General features: G+C 44.0%; 1 protein-coding gene and 1 long non-coding RNA gene across 5 annotated transcripts in view; both read right to left on the reverse strand.

Moving 5' to 3' along the window:
• The window catches only part of SHC3 (SHC adaptor protein 3), a 163,652-nt gene that overhangs the window by 77,831 nt on the left and 60,798 nt on the right, over positions 1-25,023 (reverse strand). The gene's annotated exons all lie outside the window — the stretch shown is intronic.
• Positions 12,496-25,023, reverse strand: part of LOC110256887 — a 34,334-nt gene continuing 21,806 nt past the window's right edge. Inside the window, exon 2 of the long non-coding RNA XR_002338978.1 lies at positions 12,496-12,810. This is a non-coding gene — a long non-coding RNA (uncharacterized LOC110256887). The remainder of the gene's footprint in view (positions 12,811-25,023) is intronic.

Below are 25,023 nucleotides of genomic sequence, written 5' to 3' on the forward strand. Positions count from 1 at the left end.
GAACTATATCGAGTCACTCATGATAGAACATGATAGGGGATAATGACAGAAAAAGAACATATATATATATGTGTATATATACATATATATATATATGTATATATACACATACACATTCTGAGTCACTTTGCTGTACAGCAGAAATTAACAGAAAATTGTAAATCAACTATAACAGAAAAAATAAAAAGCTTACCCAAAAAAAAAGTTCTGAGAAACTTTAAAAAAAAAAGAATATTAAAAAAATAAATAGGAATTTAGAGATACACTAAAGGATAAAGACCATAATGGGTCCTCGGAAACATTCCACAAACTTTCTCAGCTGAATACTTCTGGAAATTATTTTCTATCCTCTAGAAAAGTAATTACTGTCACAATAGAATGCTTTTAAGACAAATATGACCTTGTCAAATTAGCTAAGAGACTATTAAAAAAAAAAGGCTTCACATTTGCCATTCAATTCATTGTACAGAGGGGAGGAAGAAATGCTATTCTAAAAGTTCGGATGCCATAAAAGCTGTAGACTATGAATCACCATGACTCAGAAAAAAGTTTATTTAAAAGAAACAAATGTTTTTGATGTTTTGTGCTTAGTCATTTCTTTTATAATAATATTCTGAGAGTGGTTCTATCAAAATGATCATCCCAAGTATTTTCTGAAAGCAAGTTCCTTATGGAAAAGAGTCAAGTTGTTTCTCTAGAGAAACATATATAAAAATTATCTCTATTTTTATCTGTTCAGCTTTTTCTTTTTTTTTTTTTTTTTTTGTCTTTTTGTCTTTTCAGGGCCGTACCTGTGGCACATGGAGGTTCCCAGGCTAGGAGTCAAATCAGAGCTACAGTCGCTGGCCTGCACCACAGCCACAGCAACGCAGGATCTAAGCCAAATCTGTGACCTACACCACACAGCTCACAGTAGCGCTGGATCCTTAACCCACTGAGCGAGGCCAGGGATAGAACCCATGTCCTCATGGATACTAGACAGGTTTGTTAACCACTGAGCCATGATGAGAACTCCTGTTTAGCTTTTTGACAGCATTGTGCTTGTTATATCAAATGATGTATTTAGCTGAGGAAAGCAGTTAAATAGTCCCAGCAGGCTAAAGGGACATTATTCAGTGGAAAGTTTCCTGTATAAGCATCAGATTTTTTTCCCCATCCACACAAGAGAAAAAAATCATTCTTGGATGACAGTTTTCAAAAAGGAAATGTCAAATGTCTAATTTATTACACAGTTTACACATCATCATCGGTCCGCGCATGAAGCTTGGGCATCGGGCCTTGCTAGTTACATGCCCCTCTAGGAAATGGAGGAGAGCAGCACCCATGAGCATTCAGAATTGGATTGTGGGAGTTTCTATCGTGGCTTAGGGGAAAAGAACCCAACTAGTATCCATGAAGATGCAGGTTTGATCCCTGGCCTCACTCAGTGGGTTAAGGATCCGGCATTGCCATGAGCTGTGGCATAGGTTGCAGACACGGCTCAGATCCTATGTTGCTGTGGCTGTGTTGTAGGTTTTGATTTGACCCCTAGCCTGGGAACATCCATATGCCTCAGTTGTGGCCCTAAAAAAAAATGGGATTGTGGAGAAAACGTTTCAAATCATAAACATGGTCCGTCTAACAAATCCACCCACAGAGAGACAAGCAAGCATCTCAGGGCACATTCAGAGACTCACACTTTGGGCTTTAAAATTTGCAAATGCAAGAAATTCCAGAAATTTCTCAGAGCTCATGGACTCAAAGAAAGTCCAAAGGATCACCCCAGTGAGCCCCAAAGAGGTTGGCAAAACTGCTTTTCAGATAAATGCTCTCCCTTCATCATTGGCATAAATGTGTTTCTGATGTTTGCATGATAACTTGTGTGTGCAAATTCCCATTTCAACCAGGTTGACAGTATCTATGTCTGTTTGAAATAGAAATGTGACATAACTATTCATAATTGCAATACTTAGATGACTGACATGAGTAACTTGAACTCCAAGGTCTGATGTAAATGTGACAGTTCTTATTGTCCCTTCCTACTGCCTAGCAGAGTGCCTTGAGGTGAGCAGTACTGTCTTAATTGGTTGAGTTAGCAATAATTATTTAGCTTTGTGTAAATCCATTTAATCCCAGTTTTGAGTCTCAGGTAGCAATTTGGCCGTGTTTTTAATAATGGAGAGTGCTTCCTAACATTCTGTTCAGTACCCCATTTCAGTCAGCCAAACTATGACCCTGAAGTTCAGTTAATATAAAAATGGAATATCTGGCACCTCCAGGGACATCTAAAAGTAACTGAAGGAGTTCCCATGGTGGCTCAGCAAAAATGAATCTGATAGCATCCAAGAGGACACAGGTTCGATCCCTGGCCTTGCTCCGTGGGTTAAGGATCCAGTGTCCCCGTGGTTGTGGCGTAGGCCGGCAGCTACAGCTCCAATTCGACCCCTAGCCTGGAGACCTTCATGTGTCAGCCCCCCCAAATTTTTTAAATAAAATAAATAAAAATTTAAAAATTTAAAAAGTAACTGAAGCCAGCCCCAAATGCTAACCCTTATGTTCTCATGATTTCACCATCTTCCCCTATTCTGTCGAAATTCCTCCTCTTTAGAGCCAGTACCTTTCACAATGAAGAGTTTTTTTCCTTGGAATGCAGTAGTTTAGACCTGGATTCTTTGAAATCATGTAGCACCATCTTCCTCCCTACTCACCTAACTTCTTGTTGCCTACTTGACCTCCTCAGACACATACACACACACACACACAAACACACACACATATTTTACAGACGAAAAAAAAAAACAATTTAAAAAGTCAGACATCTGGGTTATTTCAATACTTATTTGATCACATTCTAGTAGGGAGGTGCAGCAACAAATACATGAGGGCAAATTGCGATCAATTTCATCAAGCAACAAAAAGGAGAGATAGGTGGAACAAGTAGACCCACCACCCCTGACGATGCCACCCTGGCATAAGGATCAGTCTGAGCTGAAGGCAATGGAGAAGAAACAGATACAAGAAAGGCTCCCTGCCTTTCTGCTATTTGCCTACAAACAGGTCATCAATTTTTAAAGGCATCCCCCTCCCTTCTCTACCACAAAAGACAGAAGTTAGTCACTGGAGACCACTTTAGACCCTTGTCAACTAACAGATGCACCAGAAGAATCTGCAAAACAAACATTATCTTCCATTAGTTTTCCCCTGCATGTACCTTCCCACAATTCACCACCCCTAGAAACTCCAAGTCTTTTCCTGTGTCTTGTCACTTGTGCACAGATTTATTTCTCTTTGATTAGGAAGTAAGCCAGAGTTCTAACCACTTCTCGGAGCTACACGGCCCTGAGTTTCCCTGTGTGCATGTACACTGCATGCATTAATGAGCAATCTGTTTTTCCCTTGCTATTCTGTCTTCTGTCAGTCTAATTTGCAGGGCCCTGGCCAGAGAACATAGGAGGGCAGAGCCAAAAAGTTTTTTCACCCCTACAGAATAAATGTGGAAGTTCACATCAGTAGGGGAAAGAGCTACACAGTGACTGGCCTTTGAGTGCCTGGGCAACTATCCAGGGAAAAATAAGTTGAGTTCCTATCTTATGACTTATATGAAAATAAATCCTAGATGGATCACAAATCTAATTTGTTATGAAAGTATAAAAGTACTAAAAGGAGTTCCTGTTGTGGCTCAGTGGGTTACGAACCCGACTAGTATCCATGAGGATGCAGGTTTAATCCCTGGCCTCACTCAGTGAGTTAAGGGATGTTACCATGAGCTGTGGCATAGGCCACAGATTTGGCTTGGATCCTGCATTGCTGTAGCTGTGGTGTAGGCCTCAGCTGCAGCTCCCATTTGACCCCTAGCCTGGGAACTTCCATGCGCCACAGGATTGGCCCTAAAAAGAGAGAAAAAAAAAAAAAAGCGTTAAAAGAAAACTGGGAACATTTTTTCTTTTTTAAATCTTTGAATCTTTAAGTAATACAGAAGCCATAAAAGAAAATACTGACACAATATCAGAAAAACAAAACTTTATACACAAGAAAAAAATTGTAGCACTTTGCAAAGAGGTAATTGTCTTGATATAAGTCAATAAGAAAAACATCAAAAACCCAATGGAAAATGGGCAAAATACATGAGCAAAGAGTTCACACAAGAAATACAAATGGCTTCTGAAAATCAGAAAAGACTCTCAGCTTTACTCGTAGTAAGAATATAAATTAGGGAGTTCCCATTGTGGCTTAGCAGTAACAAACCTGACTAGTCTCCATGAGGACATGGGTTCAACCCCTGGCCTCACTCAGTGGGTTAAACCTTGAGCTGAGATGTAGATCAAAGACTCAGCTCAGATTCACATTGCTGTGGCTGTGGCACAGGCCAACAGCTACAGCTCCGATTCGACCCCTAGCCTGGGAACTTCCATATGCCACACAAGTGGCCCTGAAAAGCGAAAAGCAAAAAAATAAAAAATAAAAAAATATATATACATATATATAAATTAAAGCCTATATTGAAATTCAATTTTCACAGCTGAAGATTTAAGCTCGATAAGACTTTGTAGGGGAATTACCCGGCACTAGTGAGAAAGTAGGTCCACGCAGCCTCCCCAGGGCAGATTGGTCATATCCCTACAAAACAAAAGATGCTGAGACCCTTTCTTTCATCCAATTGTTTTACTTATAGGAATGCATCCTCTGAATACACTGAAACAGCCAGAAGATGCGCACGCACCACCGTTGATGGCAGGAAGGATTTCAGTACACTGATGGGAAACCATCAATGTCTACCGTGGAGCCAGTTCACTAAATTATGGTACCTCCATAAAATGGGCCACCAACAGCATCGTCGATGGTGCCCTCTTCCTCTCACCTCTTTTTCTCTCCTCAGCTCCCTCCAAGCCAGTCTTGTTCCCACAAGGTGTCCCTGCAAAATCACCAACACCCTCCTGGCACAAAATAGACAGGCAACCTGCTGCCCTCACCTCCTTGACACACTTCCTTTTCTCTACTTTTTTTTTCTTTTCTTTTTCTTTTTTTTTTTTTTATTAGAGTGTAATTGATTTACAGTGTTGTGCCAATTTCTGCTGTAGGACATGCTGACCCAATCATATATATATATATATATATACATTCACTTTCTCATACTGTCTTCCATCATGGTCTATCCCAAGATATTGGATACAGTTGCCTGTGCTGTACAGTGGGACCCCATTGCTTATCCATTCTGAATGTCAGAGTTGGCATCTACTAACCCCAAACTCCTAGTCCATCCCACTCCCTCCCCCACCTCCTTGGCAACCACCAGTCTGTTCTCCATGTCCATGAAGCTGTTTCTTTTCTGTACTTCTTGATCCCATGCTCCTCTGACATCCTCCACCCTCCTGGGCGCTCACAGTCAGTTTCTTGCCTTCTCAGTGGCTCTAGCTCTAAATGCTGATAAGCCCCAGGGGTCCGCTCTGCTCACGCCTCTCTGTCCTTTGTGTGACCTGTATAAGTGGATGATACAATCTTAGAACGAGTTTGCTGTGCCTACATTTTCTGTCCAAATCCATTCAGGGGTCCAGCTCCTCCCCAGGGCATGCCCCACAGTGAGTCCACACACTTCCAGAGAAGAAAATGCCCTCAGTCACAACCTACCTCATCTTCCCATCTCCAGTGATTGAGAATGCTCAGTCCTCATTGCTTATCCAAATGTTATCGTTTGCATCTACCAACTTCAAACTCCCAGTCTATTCCACTTCCTCCCTCCTCCACCCTGGCAAGCATAAAGTCTGCTCTCCGTGACCTGTTTCTGTTTTGTAAATAGGATTGTTTGTGCCATATTTTAGATTCTACATATAAGTGATATCATATGGTATTTGTCTTTCTCTTTCTGACTTCACTCAGCATGAGAATCTCTAGTTGCATCCATGTTGCTGCACAGGGAACTATGTCCAATCTCTCCGGGTAGAAGAGGATGGAAGATGGTGTGAGAAAAAGTATGTGTAGATGTGTATGACTGGGTCACTATGCTGTACAGCAAAAACTGACAGAACACTACAAATCAACTATACTCTAATTGAAAAATAAATAAATAAGAAATAAAAGTGCTCAGACCCAGCATAATAGGGAAAGCCTGGAACATCACATAAATTTAGGGCTCTCTTTCCTCCCTTAGCACTGCCGGGGGCAGAAACGCTCCCCGTGGCCAAGGAAGGAGGTACCCCCCCAGCCTTCTGCAGCTTCTGACCCCTTGGCTGGGGGCACATAGGAAGAAGTCAGGGAGCACTCAGGACAGTGCCAGCCCCGGGGCTGGGCCCTCTGGCCAGGGCTGAGGTTTGCAGCCACCTCCTCTCACAGGCATCCTTTTCACTTCTTTGAAGCCTCCTCCATTCAAATACCTAAGGGATATTTGGGTGCCCAAGCTATAAAATGAATATTGTCTGTCCATCACCTGCCCACACACCTGCCCCCTCCTGGCATCCACACCTGTAGGGTATCTCCAGCCCCTTGCTTCTGACATGGCCCAATCTTTAGTGGAACGTTTTCAGGAGTGGGTATAATGGGCTCATGGCCCATTAGCATGCCTCCTGCCCACAGCACCTGCCATTAGCAGGTGGAAGTGTCTCCCCACACACACCTACCCCTGCTTCAGGTCTCACTGCTGTGAGACCATTGGTCCACTAGGTCCCCCAGGCTCTGGGTGACACATGCCAAAATCTGTGTCATCCTCTCTAAGTCCCTCACTCTATCTGAAGCAAGAGGGAACAACCTGGCCCCTCCCACACTAACAGGATAGGGATCATGGGGCATAGGACTCTAGCCAAAGAAATCCTCCCTGTAATTCCCAACCTCATTCATTATATCTTCCCTGCAAGTGTTGGGCAAATAACAGCAAAATAGACCCCAGCCCCATCATCTCTTTCCAAGCCCTGCCTGGGTGGTCCCACACCATAGCCTTTCAGGACCACTGGAGCCATGCCCATCTTGGTCCTCAGCCAAACAAAGACAGGGTCCAAGTCTACTCTGCAGTTACCTCCATCCACTCCCGTTCTAAGGTGTCTTACTGTCTCTGGTTCCAAGTGCCTCAGTACCTTCCAGGATGCTGGTACCAGGATTTTATAGACAATTATCACAAGCAATTGATGTTTACAATTCACTATCTTAGAGCCTGTTCAGGCTAAATGTTTTCAAACCAAGCCTCGATTGTCCTCACGAAAAGCATTCATCCCCTGGTCTTTCCATGGCAGAAAATGGGGCTATGGTCCAGCATGCTGTCCCCACCCCACACCCGGGGGCTGTCCTTGATCCCCTCAAGCCACCGCCACACCAAGCCCATCACCGTCCTGACCACCACACAGAAGGCAAGACAGTCTGTGTTCTCAAGAAACTGACACAGCAGCGGAGGAGACCAACAACTCGTGGAAAAGTCTAGAGAAGACAGCAGGCAGAGCACTGTGTGCATTATTAACTACTAGAGGGCAATTCTGCCCTTCAGAGAAACAAGAGGGCAGGTACAGCCGGTGAGTAGGGATGCCTCAGTGCTAAAGGAGCAGGAGACCAGGGCTGGTAGGAGATCTCATGAGAAAATACAGATGGGAACTGTGACCAGAGGAGGGACAAACACAGAGGTGTTTCTTCTTCTCTCTCTCTCTCCTTTTTTTTTTTTTTTCAGTTTTTAGTTTTTACTTACATACCTGCAGCATATGGAAGTTCCTGGAGCTAGGGGTGGAATGGGAGATGCAGCTACAGGCATACACCACCATCACTGTAACACCAGATTCAAGCCACATTCGAGACTTACGCCACAGCTTGCAGAAAGGCCAGATCCTTAATCCACTGAGTGAGGCCAGGAATCGAACCTGAATCCTCACAGACACAATGTCAGGTTCCTAACCCACTGAGCCACAGTGGGAACTCCATCAGAGGCCTTTTAAATAGGGCTGATGAGATAGAAACAGGACTGAGTGGACATCAATCTAGCAGCGGTGTGCAGAACACTGAGAGGGCTAGGAAACAGCAGGCAGGGACACCCGCTCAGACATCTGTGGTGAAAGTGACTGTGAAAAGAGGCCCATTGGAGAAGACCCACAGGCCTGCCTGATCCTGGCAAGTGGAGCTGCAGGTGGGACCACAGATGCCTCATTCTCACCATGGGGACAGCCTCCCTTCATCCCCAAAGACACAGAAAAGCAGCTCATTGCCTCCATTGTGAAGCCATGAGACACAGGTCATCAGTGTCTGAGAGCTGATGCCCAGAAGGGTGGGGCCAGGGGGCCGCCATCCAGGGTGAGAGGGCACACAGGGGCCCAGGGTGCTCAGAAGGGCACTTGGACCAAGTGGCTTCTGCCCAGCTTTATCCACACAAATGAATCAAAACTTCCCAACACCTACAAACTAAAGCATCCAAGTTTAACCAAACCATTTGGCAAACATGCAGAGTTAAACATAATTTTAGGCATCCAAAAGACCTCAAACTTAATTTCTCAAAAGTGATTTCACCAGGAGGGATTGAAACCACTTAAATCTTCTAATAACAGGTATGTTGCCAGCATAACCAGAGCCATGAATTTTGAAATCCATGCACCACTTAAGAAATCAGCGAGACGCCAAAGCAAGTTTGGATTGTCATAATTTTATGTCATCATTACCCCAACATTCTCAGTGTTTGTGACTTCCCCAACACACATACACAATAAGTGTCAATACGTACTGGCTGATAACTATCAAACAGATGTTAAAAAAAAAATTGTATCCTATAATTTCTCATTTTCAAAAGTCCAATAGAAAACTAGAAAAGAGATTACTTAACCATGCCGTATGATGTCTCACAAGATGAAAGATGACCCCCTGGAATTGCTAAAAATGCATGGACCAAAGAATAAAGCCTCTGGAGGCAATATTGAAGCTATTGAAGTTATTCAAACCAATATTCTTAATGGTTTGAATAACTAAAGTTCATTCCAAGTCACAGGTGGTGTCACAAATGTCTTCGTTTGAGAGCTAAGGGACTTGCCTGATTCTTATGAACAATCTCACTGAGTTTTCTTTTCTCCTTTAATATTCTAACCATTGTGTTAGAAAAAGTTCTCTGCTCCCAATTCAACTGCTTCAAGATGCGGATAAGTCAATCAAAGAGAAAGGTACACCTCTTTTTGGTGGGCACAATTTCATAAAAAGCCAAGTTCTCAGGCAATCATGTTGGGTCCATGCAGTTGCTCTACACTCCAGGCAAGACGGTGCCACTAGACTTCAGAGCGCCAGCCACCCAGTGGCCAAGGGAGCGTGGAATCTACAGACCTTGGAAACCCTGGGTATATCTGTCTTCACTGCCAACTTTTCAGAGTCATTTATCTTTCTGGAGAGATGCATCTTCTGAGATCAAATACCCAAGCTCTAAAAAACCCAATTCTATTGAAATCTGCTTTCCTATAACAAGGCAAGAATACAGGAGAAGCAAGCAAACTTGACCCCTAAATCTCCAACTCTCTAGATACACAATACCAAAAACAAAAGGGGACCTGACATTTGCCAGGCTTTATTCTACATGCTTTCAAAGTATGGCTTCATTTCATCCACACACAACCTTGGAAGGTAAGACCACTGATGCCAGCTTTATAGTTGAGGAGACGGAGGCACAGAGTTAAGCAACATGCCGGCGGTCACACAGCCAACAAGCACCTAAGCCCACTCGGATCCCAGGGAGTAAACCCACAGCTATGAGGTGAGGTCATGTGGGAAGCCCACAGAGATGGCCCACTTTCTGAACTCCAGTCTGTGAACCTCAGGAGAGCCTATCTGCATGTTCATCAGCCAGATCACCCACAACAGGACACAGATTCTCAGAATCCTTCCAATCATAGAACCAGGTAAGGCCTTGGAAATCCTCAATTCTAACCCCCGGGGAAGCTTGAGCGGTGGGCAAGATGGGGGCCATGGGGACTAGAAACCAGGGGCCATAATGTCCAAAATCTCCCTTGAGTGGAAAAACAAATCACAGTCAGAGTGCACCAGTGAAACTGTGCTGGGCGTGTAAAAGAGCAGAGTAGGGTCACACACACAACATGAAAGAGTCTGAACAGAGCTCTGCGACTGAGGGAGGCCAGACAAAAGAGAGTACAGGGTGCAGGGTTCCATGTCTATAAAAATTCCAGGACGTGCTCACTAATCTATAGTGAGAGTCTGTATGGGTGACTGGGAGGCTGCAGGGGGCAGGAAGGGGCCTGTTCCCGTACATCCTGGCAGAAGCCTGGGTCCAGGAGTTACGACCCTGTCCAGCGAAGCTCAAGGCCGGCCTCGGTCACAAAGTCTCTCTACGGCTCTAGTTCTGACAGCTCCGCCCCCACCTGGACCAAACACCTGGTCTTCCTCCTCTCTATCCTCCGTGTTCACTTGTCCTTGTAAAGCGGCAGCCACATCACTGTGGGTGTCCCCTCTGGCCGGGAGCTCAGACACGCGGGCTGCGCCTGCTCTCTAGGGCATTGCAGACCCAGAACACGTTCCGCAAAGAGCTCTTCCGCTTCAGGATCCTTCGGACCAATCAATGCAGGTCTCGGAGGCGGCAGCTAAAAATAGGTCAAGCCAACAGGAAGATTTCCAGTGCAGCCCTGTTTAACAGCCCCAGGCCACACACGGTCACGTCTTCTGTATTTTCCATATATCATGAGGTTTTGACATCTTTTTTTTTCTTTTTAGGGTTGCACCCGCGGCATACGGAGGTTCCCAAGCTAGGGGTCGAATCAGAGCTACACCTGCCAGCCTACACCACAGTCGCAACAACATGGGAAACATGAGATCTGAGCCACATCTTTTACCTACATCACAGCTCATGGTAACACGGATCCTTAACCCACTGAGCAGCCAGGGATTGAACCCATATCCTCATGGTTACTATTCGGTTCATAACCCACTGTGCCACAAGGGGAACTCCCCATTTTGACATCTTAAAAGAATCTTTCTTGGAGTTCCCATGTGGCACAGTGGAAACAAATCCGACTAGTATCCATAAGGACCCAGGTTTGATCCCTGGCCTCACTCAGTGGGTTAAGGATCCAGCATTGCCATGAGCTTCGGTGTAGATCGCAGACCCGGCTTGCATCATGCATTGCAGTGGCTTGTGGCTGTGGCGCAGGCCAGCAGCTGCAGCTCTGAGTCGACCCCTATCCTGGGAACTTCCATATGCCGTGGGTGCAGCCTTAAAAAGCAAAAAAAAAAAAAAAAGAACCTTTCTTGCTGGGGAGAGACCACCGTTCTGGAATCAGCTGATTCTTAGAGAGAGCAAAGTGTACCATCTGAGCACCTATGACAAGTAAACTAACCAGTGCAGAGCCAGGCCTCCTCCCTCAGGCCCCTGTGCTCCCAGAGGCAACATTCCAGCCTTCCTCACCTCAGGACCAGGTGCCAGGCAACTGCGACCACCTCTACAGAGTGATTCTAACTAGCCTTCCTGAACTGTTTACACTGTCCTGCCTTGCCTCTCTCCTGGAAACCCCAGCATAGGCTCTGGCCTAAACTTCATCTCTCCTGTCCTCTCTGCCTCCTGCCTACCCGGGTGCCTCCCCTTCTCCTCCCCCACCCCAGCTCATCACGTGTTGGGTCGGGGAAGCGGGGAGCTCGTGCCAGCCTCCCAGCAAGTCAGGGGGCTGTGGCAATCAGACTGCTCCTCCTCTCTACTCCAAGGTGGGGGGCATCTCAGTGGGCTCCCCACTTCAGGGCAGCCCCTGAGAGTCAGAGGAGAGGAGGGGAAAGAGAGGCAGGTAACCCCTCACACTCCAGCCTCTTTCGGGGTGCAATGGCCCCCAGACATCCTCCCTGTCAGCATTTTATTAATAATAAGACAAGAACAGGAGTTCTCATCATGGCTCAGCGGGTTAAGAGCCAGACTATAGTCTCCATGAGGATGCGGGTTGGATCTCTGGCCCCGCTCAGTGGGTTAAGGATCCGGTGTTACCGTGAGCTGTCGTGTAGCTCTCAGATGCAGCTTGGACCTGGGGTTGCTGTGGCTGTGGTGTAGACCATCAGCTGCAGTTCCAATTCAACCCCTAGCCTAGCAACTTCTATGCTGCAGGTGCAATACTAAAAAGCAAAATGAAAATAAAAAATTTTTTAAAATTAAAAATAAGACAACAAAAAATACCAATGCAAAAAATAAAAATAAAAAAATAAAAATAAGGAGTTCCCGTCGTGGCGCAGAGGTTAACGAATCCGCCTAGGAACCATGGGGTTGCGGGTTCGGTCCCTGCCCTTGCTCAGTGGGTTAACGATCCGGTGTTGCCGTGAGCTGTGGTGTAGGTCGCAGACGCGGCTCGGATCCTACGCGGCTCTGGCGTAGGCTGGCAGCTACAGCTCCGATTTGACCCCTAGCCTGGGAACCTCCATATGCCACAGGAGCGGCTCAAAAAAATACCAAAAAAAAAAAAAAGACAAAAAAAAAAAATAAGATGACAACAACAGATCATCACATAAACTAACTTTAGGAGAGGAGCAGCATGGAATACAGGAAAACCGAGTACAGATTCCTAGAAATAAATACTCCACAGACACAATGGATTGTTTTTCTCAAAAATAGATTTAATAACAAGCAAGAGCTACAAGGTGACAAAAGGACAGCAGATGGGCCCTGTGGGAAAGGACAGGAGGGCCACTGAGATGTGGGGAAGTGTGGGGGGAGGGGGGAGGACGCGGGAGGGAGAAGAGCAGGCAGAGGTCACCACTGCAGGAGGGCACAGGGCCCCCGAGAATTGAAGAATTCCAGACGCGGGAGTCAGCACCCCTCGTGGGCCACAGAGGTGACCAGGGCGCTCCCAGGGCATGGTGGCCCGCTCCGAGGGTCCTCAGAAAGTGCCTTTCAGTGAGAGAGCACATCTGTAAAGCAAGAGAGAAAATGCTGGTTTGATCCGTCCTCATTTATAAACGGTGTTAATGCCACCCTTCCTGTGGGAGGCGAGAGGCATGCTGGTGTTTATTTAGACAAGCTCCATTTCCCTTCTCTGATCATTCAACAGACTCTTCATCCCAGGCGCTTCTATTTGGAGAGAGTTCCCTTCTTAGTCCTCTTGTCTGACCTTCTGTCCTATTTGCCTGTTTCTAGGTAGATGTGAAAACAAAATCCCTCTGATGGCATTTGCGGGGGAGAAAGGACAAGAGGGGATGGGGGGGGGGCGAGGGAGACATGAGGAAACACTGATAAAACTCTCAAAGCAATGTATTTGGGAGTTCCCGCGTGGCTCAGCAGGTTATAGATCCGGCACTGTCACTGCTGTGGCTTGGATGGCTGCTGTGATGTGGGTTCAATCCCTGGCCTGGGAACTTCCACGTGCTGCAAGTGCAGACAAAACAGAAAACAAAAAAAGAAATATATTTGGGCAGTTGCTGTGGGTGAAGGTAATCCTCGATTTAAGGGGCAGAGAAAGAGGGGACTGGGGGTCTAGGACCAGGAAGGAATGTCTTCAAGCTCCCTACGAACAAGGACCCTAAGGTAGGAGGGGGCTCACACGCGCCCGCGCGCGCGCACGCACACACACACACACACACAGTGTTGAGCCAGCACCCTAGGAGTGAGGGAGCTGGCCTCTGCTGCCCTTCAGCTCCCTGAACACCATCCCCGTGATGGACGCACCGTCCTTCATCCCCTGGGGAAAAATAATCTAAGATAAACGGAATTGAGCTCAGAGAAGTTAGTTAATTCTTCCCAGGATCACATCGTATTAGAAGAGTCAAAATCTGAATTAGATCCACTGGGCTTTTCCAGCCCTAAGTCTTCTTAGAGGCGCTGATGAGGAGGCCCCAGCCACCTTAACTCATGTGATGCACCCAAGGACCCAGGGACCACCCTGCCATCAGCCTCTGTGGGTGAGGAAGGGGGCACCCCCAAGGTCACACAGTAAAAAGGAGCAGGCTCCATCAGGCTGGGACATTCACCCTCAGGTGTGACTCTTTTTTATTTATTTATTTATTTTTTTGCTTTGGCCTTTTAGGGCAGCACCTGTGGCATATAGAAGTTCCCAAGTTAGGGGTCGTGTCGGAGCTACACTGTCAGCCTACACCACAGCCACAGCAACGCCAGATTCAACGCACGTCTGCAACCTATACCATAGCTCACAGCAACCCCGGATTCCTGACCCACTGAGGGAGGCCAGGGATAAAACCTGCATCCTCTTGGATACTAGTCAGGTTCACTTCTGCTGCACCACAACAGGAACTCCCTCAGGTGTGACTCTTGCCCTGTAGCCCCAGCCCACAACCACCAGGGGGCAGCACTTCTGGGTGACACTGGGCTCTGCCCCAGAGCTGTGAGCCTTCCCCTCCTATGAGGACACTCAGCACTCCTGAGCTGCCCCCAAAAGGGCTACTCAGGCACAGCATTAGGACCACAGACACTCCTATGAACATACAAAATGGGTGGTGCCCAGCATTGATGAGCCGGGTCAGGAGAGGGCCTTCAGACACAGCATCCCACTCAGATAACCAGGCACAGGGGAGCAGACATTAGGCCCCTCTTCATTTCACTCCCCTCCCGGGACTCAGGGAGGCCAAGCAGGTCAGCCAAGAGCACGAGGCCAGCACTGGCACTGGGCTGAGCCTGGGCCACCCTCCCTCTCAGGGATCAAGCATGCACTGGGCAGCCAAACCCTGTGGGCATCGGGGACAGACAGCCACCCACACGGGGGAGGACTCAGAGCTGACAAGGGAGACCAAGTGCACGGACTGAGGAAAAGGAGGGACCCATATCCAGGCCTCAGAGAGAGGGAAGACCACGGCCCTTCAAGTTCAGGGTCAGAGTGGGGAAATCCTTTGCCCCTAAGCACAGGCTGACCCCTGGAAGTTTGGGGGTCCTTTCTGCTAAGAAGGGTACCAAGCCCGTTGCAGGAAAGGGGAGGGTGAGCAAAGGCCCAGAAAGGAAGGGAAACGAGGTTGGACCAGGAAGAGCCCAGGAGGCAGTTACAGAGCGCAGAGGAATGGCCCAGAGCAGGACCTTGAATGGGGACCAAGAAAACAGACAGGTAACCCACAAGGACGTGTCATGAACGCTGGGAGCAACCATGGTGTTGAAGAGACATAAGGAAAACCACCACTGGGAAGTAATATGAAGGTTTAGTAACAGAGAGAGAAAGAAGGCTTGTTTCCTTCTTATTCTTCTTTTTTTTTTTTCTTTAAGTGATTTTTATTTTTTCCATTATAGCTGGTTTACAGTGTTTTGTCAATTTTCTACAGTACAGCAAAGTCCCAGGCACACATACATATATACATTCCTTTTCTCACATTACACTAGATCATGCCCCAGCATAAGTGACTAGATATAGTTCCCAGGTTTCCTTCTAATAGCAGTGAGGAGATAGAAAGGGGAATAGTGGGGTGAAGGTGGGGACCCCCATTCACACTGAGGCCAAAACCATGCAAGGCACAGGACAGCGTGTAACATGTGGGTCATGGCGTGCGTGAAGACAAGTATACGGTGTTATCACAGGACACCACAAGAGCTGAATAAATGTCCCCAAATAATTCAGGCATAATAGTATTAAATGTAAATTCCCCCAAAGCAATAAATTAATCTGATTATAATTGTAATTCCAATGAGATTTTTTGTACTAAACAATAAGATGCTAAGATGCAGAAGAAAGTTCAAAACCTGTGAAAAGTTTTTTTAGCTTGAGTCTGGTGCATTAGACCATTCTGCCATCCTGACAGTCTGAAGAATATTTTTAAACAAGGAAGACTAGCAAGGCTCGACACCTCCTCCAAGATCAGAAACATGACTACACCGCCACCAAGACCAGAACCATAGGTTATTGGCACATGGAAGACAAAGCTATCAGTGGGCTAAAATAGTGCACAGAAACAGGGCCAAGCACATAAGGGAATTTAGTAAATGATAAGGTGGAATTTCAATATAATGGGGGAATTCCAGTTTGGGCACCTGAATCTTTTTTTTTTTTTTTTTTTTTTTTTTTTGCTTTTTAGGGCTGCACCTGTAGCATATGGAGTTTCCCAGGCTAGGGGTCAAATTGGAGCTACAACTGCTGGCCTAAGCCACCGCCACGTTAGGATCCAAGCCACATCTATGACCTACACCACAGCTCACAGCAATGCCAGATCCCCAACCCACTGAGCAAGGCCAGGGATCAAACCCACATCCTCATGGATACTAGCCTGATTCATTTCTGTTGAGCCATAAGGGAACTCCGGTCACTTGAATCTTAATAGAGGTGAAATAAAAATACAAATGTAGGAGTTCCCTTGTGGCTCAGCAGGTTAAGGATCCAATGTTGTCACTGCAACTCAGATTATTACTGTGGCACAGGTTCAATCCCTGGCCCAGGAAATTCCATATGCCACAGGTGTGGCCCAAAAGAAAAAAAAAAAAGTCCACATGTAAAAAGTAAAGTAAAGTAAAATATTTAAAAATCATTAGTATAATCTCACAAAGAGGAAGATATTCAAAACAGGAAAACTACAAGTCATAAAGGAATCACTGATAGTTGTACCCTAATAAAAAAAAATTATGTTGTAAAATGTTTCCAGCATATATAAAATGTGCAAAAAGCTCCTCAAATTGATAGGAAAATGGGCACCTGGGAGTTCTGTCGTGGCACAGTGGTTAACAAATCTGACTAGGAATTCGATCCCTGCCCTTGCTCAGTGGGTTAAGGATCCGGCATTGAGTGAGCTGTGATGTAGGTTGCAGACATGGCTCAGATCCCGTGTTGTTGTGGCTCTGGCATAGGCTGGCAGCTACAGCTCCAATTAGACCCCAGTCTGGGAACCTCCATATGCCGCAGGAGTGGCTCAAGAAATGGCAAAAAGACAAAAAAAAAAAAAAAAAGAAAGAAAATAGGCAACTGATGTAAAAGTGATTTATTAAAAAGAAAATGAAACCAGCCAGCAAATATAACTTGCAAAGGTGTCACCTTTCTGGCACACAAAAACCTCAAAGGAAAACAACAGCATCTTTGTTTTGGCCATAAAACTGGTAAAATCAACACTGTTAAAACCCAGTTCTATGCATTGGTGAAAGGCTGCATCCATAAATTGCTCAAGATGGTATGAACCCTTTGAAAATACCTAGAGGCAAATGACAACAAAGCAAATTGGATGCAGCAAAAGCAGTTCTAAGAGGGAAGTTTATAGCAATACAAGACTACATCAGAAAACAAACAACCCAACTTTACACCTAAAGCAACAAGAGAGAGGACGGATAAGACCTAAAGTTAACAGAAGGAAAGGAATCATAAAGATCAGAGCAGAAATAAGTGAAATGGAAACAAAGAAAACCATAGAAAAGATCAATGAAACTAAAAGCTAGTTCTTTGAAAAGATCAACAAAATCAATAAACCCTTAGCCAGACTCATCAAGAAAAAAAGAGAGGACTCAAAGCAATAAAATTAGAAATGAAAAAAGGAGAAGTTACAATGGACATCACAGAAATATAAAGGATCATAAGAGACTACTAAAAGCAACTATGTGCCAATAAAATGGACAACCAAGAAGAAATGGACAAATTCTTAGAAAAGTAAAATCTTCCAAGACTAAACCAAGATGAAATAGAAAAGATGAATGGACCAATCACAAGAACTGAAACTAAAACTGTGATTTAAAAACTTCCAACAAACAAAAGTCCAAGACCAGATGGACTTCACATGCAAATTATGTCAAACATTTAGAGAAAAGCTTATACCTATTCTTCTGAAACTATTCCAAAAAACTGCAGAGAAAGGAATACTCCCAAACTCATTCTATGAGGCCACCATCACGCTGATACCAAAACCAGACAAAAACAGACAAAAAAAAGAAAAGAAAGAAAGAAAAAGAAAATTACAGGCCAATATCACTGATGAACATGGATGCAAAAATCTTCAACAAAATACTAGGAAACCAAATCCATCAATACAAGGATTGTACATCATGATCAAGTGGGATTTATCCCAGGGATGCAAGGATTTTTCAGTTTCCAAAAATCAATCAGTTTGATACACCACATTAACAAACTGAAGAATAAAAACCATAAAGTTCTCTCAACAGATGCAGAAAAAGCCTTTGACAAAATTGAACACCCATTTCTGATAAAACCCTCCAGAAAGTGGGCATAGAGGGAACCTACCTCAGCATCATAAAGGTCATATATGACGAACCCACAGCTAACATCATTCTCAACAGTGAAAAGCTGAAAGAATTCCCACTGAGATCAGGAACAAGACAAGGATGTCTACTCTCACCACTACTATTCAACATAGTTTTGGAAGACCTAGCCACAGCAATCAGAGAAGAAAAAGAAATAAAAGGAATCCAAATTGGAAAGGAAGAAGTAAAACTATCACTGTTTGCAGAAGACATGATACTATACCTAGACAATCCTAAAGATGCTACCAGAAAACTGTTAGAGCTCATCAATGAATTTTCAGGTTGCAGGATACAAAATTAATACACAGAAATCAACTGCATTTCTATATACTAACAGCAAAAGATCAGAAAGAAAAATCAGAGAAACAATCCCATTTGCCATCACATCAAAAAGAATAAAATATTTGAGAATAAAACTAGCTAAAGAGACAAAAGACTTGTACTCCGAAAACGATAAGACATTCATGAAAGAAATCAAAGATGTCACAAATAGATGGAAAGACATAAAATGCTCTTGGATTAGAAGAATCAATATTGTCAAAATGACTATATTACCCAAGGCAATCTAGAGATTCAGTGCAACCCCTATCAAAGTACTGAGGACATTTTTCAGAGAACTAGAACAAAATATTTTATAGTTTGTTTGGAGGCCCAAATGATCCAGAGTAGTGAAAGCCATCCTGAGAAAGAAAAATGGAACTGGAGGAATCAGGCTCCCTGACTTCAGACTATACTACAAAGCTACTGTCATCAAAACTGTATGGTACTGGCACCAAAATATAGACTAGTGGAACAGGATAGAAAGCCCAGAATTAAACCCATATACCTACCATCAACTGGTTTATGACACAGGAGGCACGAATATACAATGGAGAAAAGACAGTCCCTTCAATAAGTGTTGCTGGGAAAACTGGACAGCTACACATAAAAGAATGAAATTAGAACACTTCCTAACTTCATACACAAAAATAAACTAAAAATGGACTAAAGATCTAAATATAAGACTGGATAGCAGTTTCCATTGTAGCACAGTGGAAACAAATCCGACAATCCAACTAGGCACCATGAGGTTGTGGGTTCAATTCCTAGCCTCGCTCAGTGCATTAAAGATCTGGCATTGCTGTGAGCTGTGGTGTAGATCACAGACACGGCTAGGATCTGGCGTTGCTGTGGCTCTGGCCTAGGCCAGCAGCTATAGCTCTGCTTAGACCCCTAGCCTGGGAACATCCATATGCCACAGGTGTGGCCCTAAGAAGACAAACAAACAAACAAACAAAACTGGATCATATAAAACTCTTAGAGGAAAACATAGGGCAAACACTCTCTGACATAAACAACAGCAATATCTTCTCAGACCCTCCTCCTAGAATAAGGACAATAAAAACAAAAATAAACAAATGCGACCTAATTTAACTTAAAAGTTTCTGCACAGCAAAGGAAATCCTAAACAAACTGAAAAGACAGCCCACAGAATGGGAGAAAATATTTGCTAATGAAGCAACTGACAAGAGATTAATCTCCAAAATTTATAAACACCTCCTGCAGCTCAATATCCAAAAAACCATCGAAAAATGGGCAGAAGATCTAAACAGAAAATTTTCCAAAGAAGACATACAGATGGCCAAAAAACATATGAAAAGATGTTCAACATCACTAATTATTAGAGAAATGCTAATAAGAACTATTATGAGGTACCAACTTACCCCAGACAGACTGGCCATCTTTAAAAAGTCTACGAGCAATAAATGCTAGAGAGGGTGTGGAGAAAAGGGAACTCTATTACATAGTTAGTGGAAGTGTAAACCAGTGCAGCAACTATGGAAAACAGTATGGAGATTCCTCAAAAAACTAAAAATAGAATTACCATTCGATCCAGCAATCCCACTCCTGGGTATCTACCCAGAGAAAACCATGACTTGAAAAGATACATGTACTTCAATGTTCATTCAAGCACCATATATAATAGCCAAGCCATAAAAGCAACCTAAATGTCCATTGCCAGAGGAGTGAATAAAGAAGATGGGGTACATATATGCAATGGACTATTACTCAGCCATAAAAAGGAGTGAAATAATGTCATTTGCAGCAACACGAATGGACCTAGAAATTATCATGCTAAGTGAAGTCAGTCAGACAGTGAGACACCAATGTCACATGCTGTCACTTACATGTGGAATCTGAAAAAAAGGACACGATGAACTTCTTTGCAGAACAGATACTGACTCACAGACTTTGGAAAACCTAAGGTTTCCAAAAGAGATAAGTTGGGGGCTGAGGAGGATGGGCTGGAGGTTTGGGATGGAAATGCTATAAAACTGGGTTGTGATGATCATTGTACAACAATAAATTTAATAAAATTCATTGAGTTTTTTTAAAAAAAAAAGATGGTATGAACTTGAGAAGTGACTCTGCAGCAGCAACACCTCAAGAAACACTACGGAAATCAGAGTTCCGCACCAAGGAGAGAGGACTCTGACTTCTGTGCCCCAAGGTTTTGTCCAGCAAAACAACAAAAATAAGAATTGACAAAACTGTCATGTAGCATGACTTGCAGCTATTAAATAATAATAATAATAAGGAATTAGACCCAAATCTACTGATCTGTTCATGAAGAAAATGTGGGAAAATGAGTGTGATACCAATCCATTTCTAAGAAAAAGAGGGAGAGTTCCTGTGTGTGTGTTTGTATGTATGTGTGTGGTGTGTGATATACGTATGTATGCAAAAAAATGTGCTCATGTGTTACTTCATCTCAAGCAGGCGTAATTGGAACAGAGAGAAATTTCACCTTTTCTTCCTATACTTCTAAGCTCTTTGACTCATTACGATAAGCATCTATTGTTTTTTAATTAAATTTTTAAAAGAAAAAAATTTAGTAGAACAAGAAATGAGGCCATGTGGTCACAGGCATTAGTAAGTCATTCTTTTTTTACTGCTGCGTGGTATTTAGAGCAGGTACGTACCAGAATGTGTTTGTCTGTTCACTGGCTGATGGATGGTCAGCTTGTTTCTAGCTTGGGTCTATTATGAGTCATAATACTATGAACATTTATCTACTGGGTACATGTGTTTTGCTGGGTTGTATGGTAAATATGTGTTAATTTTATTAACTGCTCAGCTGTTTTCCAAAGTGCTATGCCATTTTCCATCCCTACCAGCAACGACACTCAACAGCATAGGGGACCCTCAAAGCACTGTGGTGGATGAAAGAAAACAGACCCCAAAGACCTCATTTGGTATAAGTCCATTTATGTAACGTTCTAGAAAAGGCAAAATTATAGTGCCAGAAAATACTGTGTCACCTGGAGCAGACCTGGGAACAGCTATTGACCACAAGAAGCATAAGGGAATTTGAAAAGGGAGATAAAAATGTTCTGTATCTTCTTTATGGTGGTAATTAAATGACTGTGTACAACTGCCAACACTCACTCAACTGTACACTTAAAAGAGGTGGATTTTATTTATGTAAATCAGACTTCAACGAAGTGAAGGGAAATTTTATAGTCAAAAAAAATTTTTTATGTGTCTTTTTTGTCTTTTTAAGGCCATACCCGCAGCATATGGAGGTTCCCAGGCTAGGGGTTGAATCGGAGCTGTAGCTGCCGGCCTACACCACAGCCACAACAAGGCCAGATCCGAGCCCCATCTGCGACCTACAACATAGCTCACAGCAATGCCGGATCCTTAACCCACTGAGCAAGGTCAGGGATGGAACCCGAGTCCTCATGGATGCTAGTCGGGTTCATTAATCACTGAGCCATGACAGGAATTCCCCACAGTCAAAAAAATTTTTAAAAAAATACATAAATAGGAGTTCCCATCATGGCGCAGTGGAAACGAATCCGACTAGGAGCCATGACACTGCAGGTTTGATCCTTGGCCTTGCTCAGTGGGTTAAGGACCCGGAGTTGCCGTGAGCTGTGGTGTAGGTCACAGATGCAGCTCAGATCTGGCATTGCTGTGGCTATGGCATAGGCCGGCAGCTCTAGCTCCAACTAGATTCCCTAGCCTGGGAACCTCCATGTACCGTAGGAGTAGCCCTAAAAGCAAACAAAAAAAAAATTTTTTTTTTAATGAAACAAGAAACATAGCCTACACTTTGATCCAGCAAGGTATACATTCAAGAGAAACATATGCACACCTTCCCTGGAAGACACGCACAAGAACAGGCCTAGCAGCTGTGCGGTATCCCTGGGTACCACTCATCAGTAGAAAAGAACAGACAACAGCATGAATGAAGATCAAAGGCAAAATGATGGAGGAAAGGAAAAAGGTAGGTGCAAGGCCACTCTGAACCCTCCCATTTATGAGAAGTTCAAGAATGAGATGGAGGTTTACTGGCTTGCGATGGCACAGGAGGCATTCTGGGGTCTGGACATATTCTAAATATTGATCTGGATGTCAGATATTCTGCACACGCATGTGCAAAATTCCAGCGAGCTCTACACTAAATATTTGTGCGTTCTACCAGAGGTAGGTTATACCTCAACAAAGTCGTTGTGAAATACAAAAACAAGAATGAAAATTCAAACAGGAAAACCAGCCTGCAGAACTGGAATGTATTCTGCTATGTCATGAGGACCCACTGTAGATTTGGAAGCTAGAAAAAAGATGATGAAAGTAATTTTGGAACAGGAATATGATATTTTTAAAGGAAAAACTGGAGGAGGAAGCATTGCCAGGCAATTACTTAGGAATCTATTATGAAAGTGAGACCCTTTCACTTTTAAGAATCCTGGGAAGAACTGAGGTGGGATGGAAGGAAGGTGGGAACCCAAGAGGCATTCTGAAGGAGAGCACACACGATCCGAAGACAATGACTCTGTGCCTGGAGATGGAGCGATGTCATTGCCAAGATAGGAGGATTGTAAAAGTAACAGCAACAGCCACAACTAACATGGAGTATTTGCTAAATATCTGGCCCTGTGCTATGACTTTGAGGGTATTAATATTTTAATATGGTAAGAGGCATGACTACCATTTTACAGGTGAGAACCTAAGACCAGAGAGGCTAAGTGGCCTGCCAAGGTCACACAGCTGAGGTGGCAGTAGGGAGTGGATCTAACTTGCAGCATAAGCCCTGGACTGACAAAAGAAAGAGAGTTGATGAGTTCAGACTGGGACACCTGGCCTAAGAGTCAAAACAAACACCCATCACCTATGAGGGGATCAACCTGAACTCACATGAGAAGAGACTTTAAAATAAAAAAGCAAAACACTATGCAAGTGTAAATGATTTTTCCTGTTCAAGCCACAGCGAGATGCCATGTCACATGCCATGTCACACCTATAAGGATAACCATTATTTAAAACAAAATTAAGCAAAACAGAAAATCGTAAGTGTTGGCAAGGATGTGCAGAAACTGGAAACCTTGTGCATTGCTGGTGGAAAGTTAAATGATGTTGCTGCTATGGGAATTGGTATGACGTTTCCTTAAAAAATTAAACATAGATTGACCACATGACCCAGCAATTCCACTTCTGGGTATATATCTATCCAAAAAGATTATATACATATTATATCTATCTATCTATCTATCTATCTATCTATCTATCTGTCTGTCTGTCTCCAAAGAAGCAGGGACTAAAACAGGTTTGTTCACGCATGTTCATAGCAGCAGTATTCACAACAGCCAAAAGGTGATTGGACACCCAAGTGTCCATTGACCAGACAAATGGTTAAACCAAACAGTGAAATGTTATTCTGTCTTAAAAAAAAAAAAAAAAAAAAAAAACCTGACACACACCACACCATGAATGGACCTTGAGTACATCATCAGCCAGTGACAGACAAATACTATATGATTCCTCCTATATGAGGTCTCTAGGAAAGTCAATCTCACAGACAGTAAGATGGAGGTTGCCAGGGGTTGAAGGGAACAAGGGACATTGAGTGACTATTTAATGTGGACAGAATTCCAGTTGGGGAAGATGAAAAAGTTCTAGAGATGGATAATGGTGATGGCTTCAAAACCATGCGAACTGTGCAGTTAAAAATGGTCGAAAGAGTAAATTTTATGTTATCTGTGTTTAAGCAAAATAAAAAATCCCTGCCATCAGAGCCAGACATTGAAAGCCATGGGCACAACCATGAGAGCCACTGCAGCAGCCTGGCGCCAAAGTGCAGTGTGTCTCCCACCTGCAAGCTGACCCGCAGGGCCACAGGTGACCAATTGAGATTCATCGACTTTAACCTTGTCCTTCACTCAGTATGATTAACTCTTCAGTATTTCCCGTCAAATGCATCATCATTTTTCAATACATTTTTATGCCCATAGTGATAGAATTCCTGCCTGGGGCTATGAATAATGGGCGCGAAGGCCCTTTCGAACCTAAATGGTAATATGCTTCTCGCGGAACATCCTTCAGCACATCCTGTGCTTTGCAGCTATTAAAAGGCTTTGTGGGCGTCTGGCCACATGTCAGAAAAATGCTGCTTCAGATGTAAACAAACCAATGCTAAGAAATAATAAATAACATCTATTTAGGCACACACATTTCAGAGGAGTGAACTCACTCTACTACAGGCACTAATGTTGAATACAGATAGATGAGAGAGTCACATTCAGATGAAAACAAGCATTCTGTCAAACATACAAAATGTCACCAGCTAACAGCAGGGCTTGAGATGATTCTCGACTCCCAAGAACCAGAACATCCTTCCTGCATATGTCCTGGATTCAAGAAGCCAAGTAGTAGGAGTTCCCATTGTGGCTCATGGGGATAAGAACCTGACTAATATCCATGGGGATGCGGGTTCGATTCCTGGCCTCGCTCAGGGGGTTAAGGATCCTGTCCTGCAGTGAGCTGGGGTGTAGCTTGCTGATGCGGCTCCAACCCAGTGTTGCTGTGGCTGTGGTGTAGGCTGGCAGCTGCAGCTCCAATTGACCCCTAGCCTAGGAACTTCCATAGGCTGCAGGTGAGACCCTAAAAAAAGAAAAGAAAAAAAAGAGAAACCA

This window comes from Sus scrofa, chromosome 14 (genome assembly GCF_000003025.6).
Source record: "Sus scrofa isolate TJ Tabasco breed Duroc chromosome 14, Sscrofa11.1, whole genome shotgun sequence".
NCBI classification, from domain to species: domain Eukaryota; kingdom Metazoa; phylum Chordata; class Mammalia; order Artiodactyla; family Suidae; genus Sus; species Sus scrofa.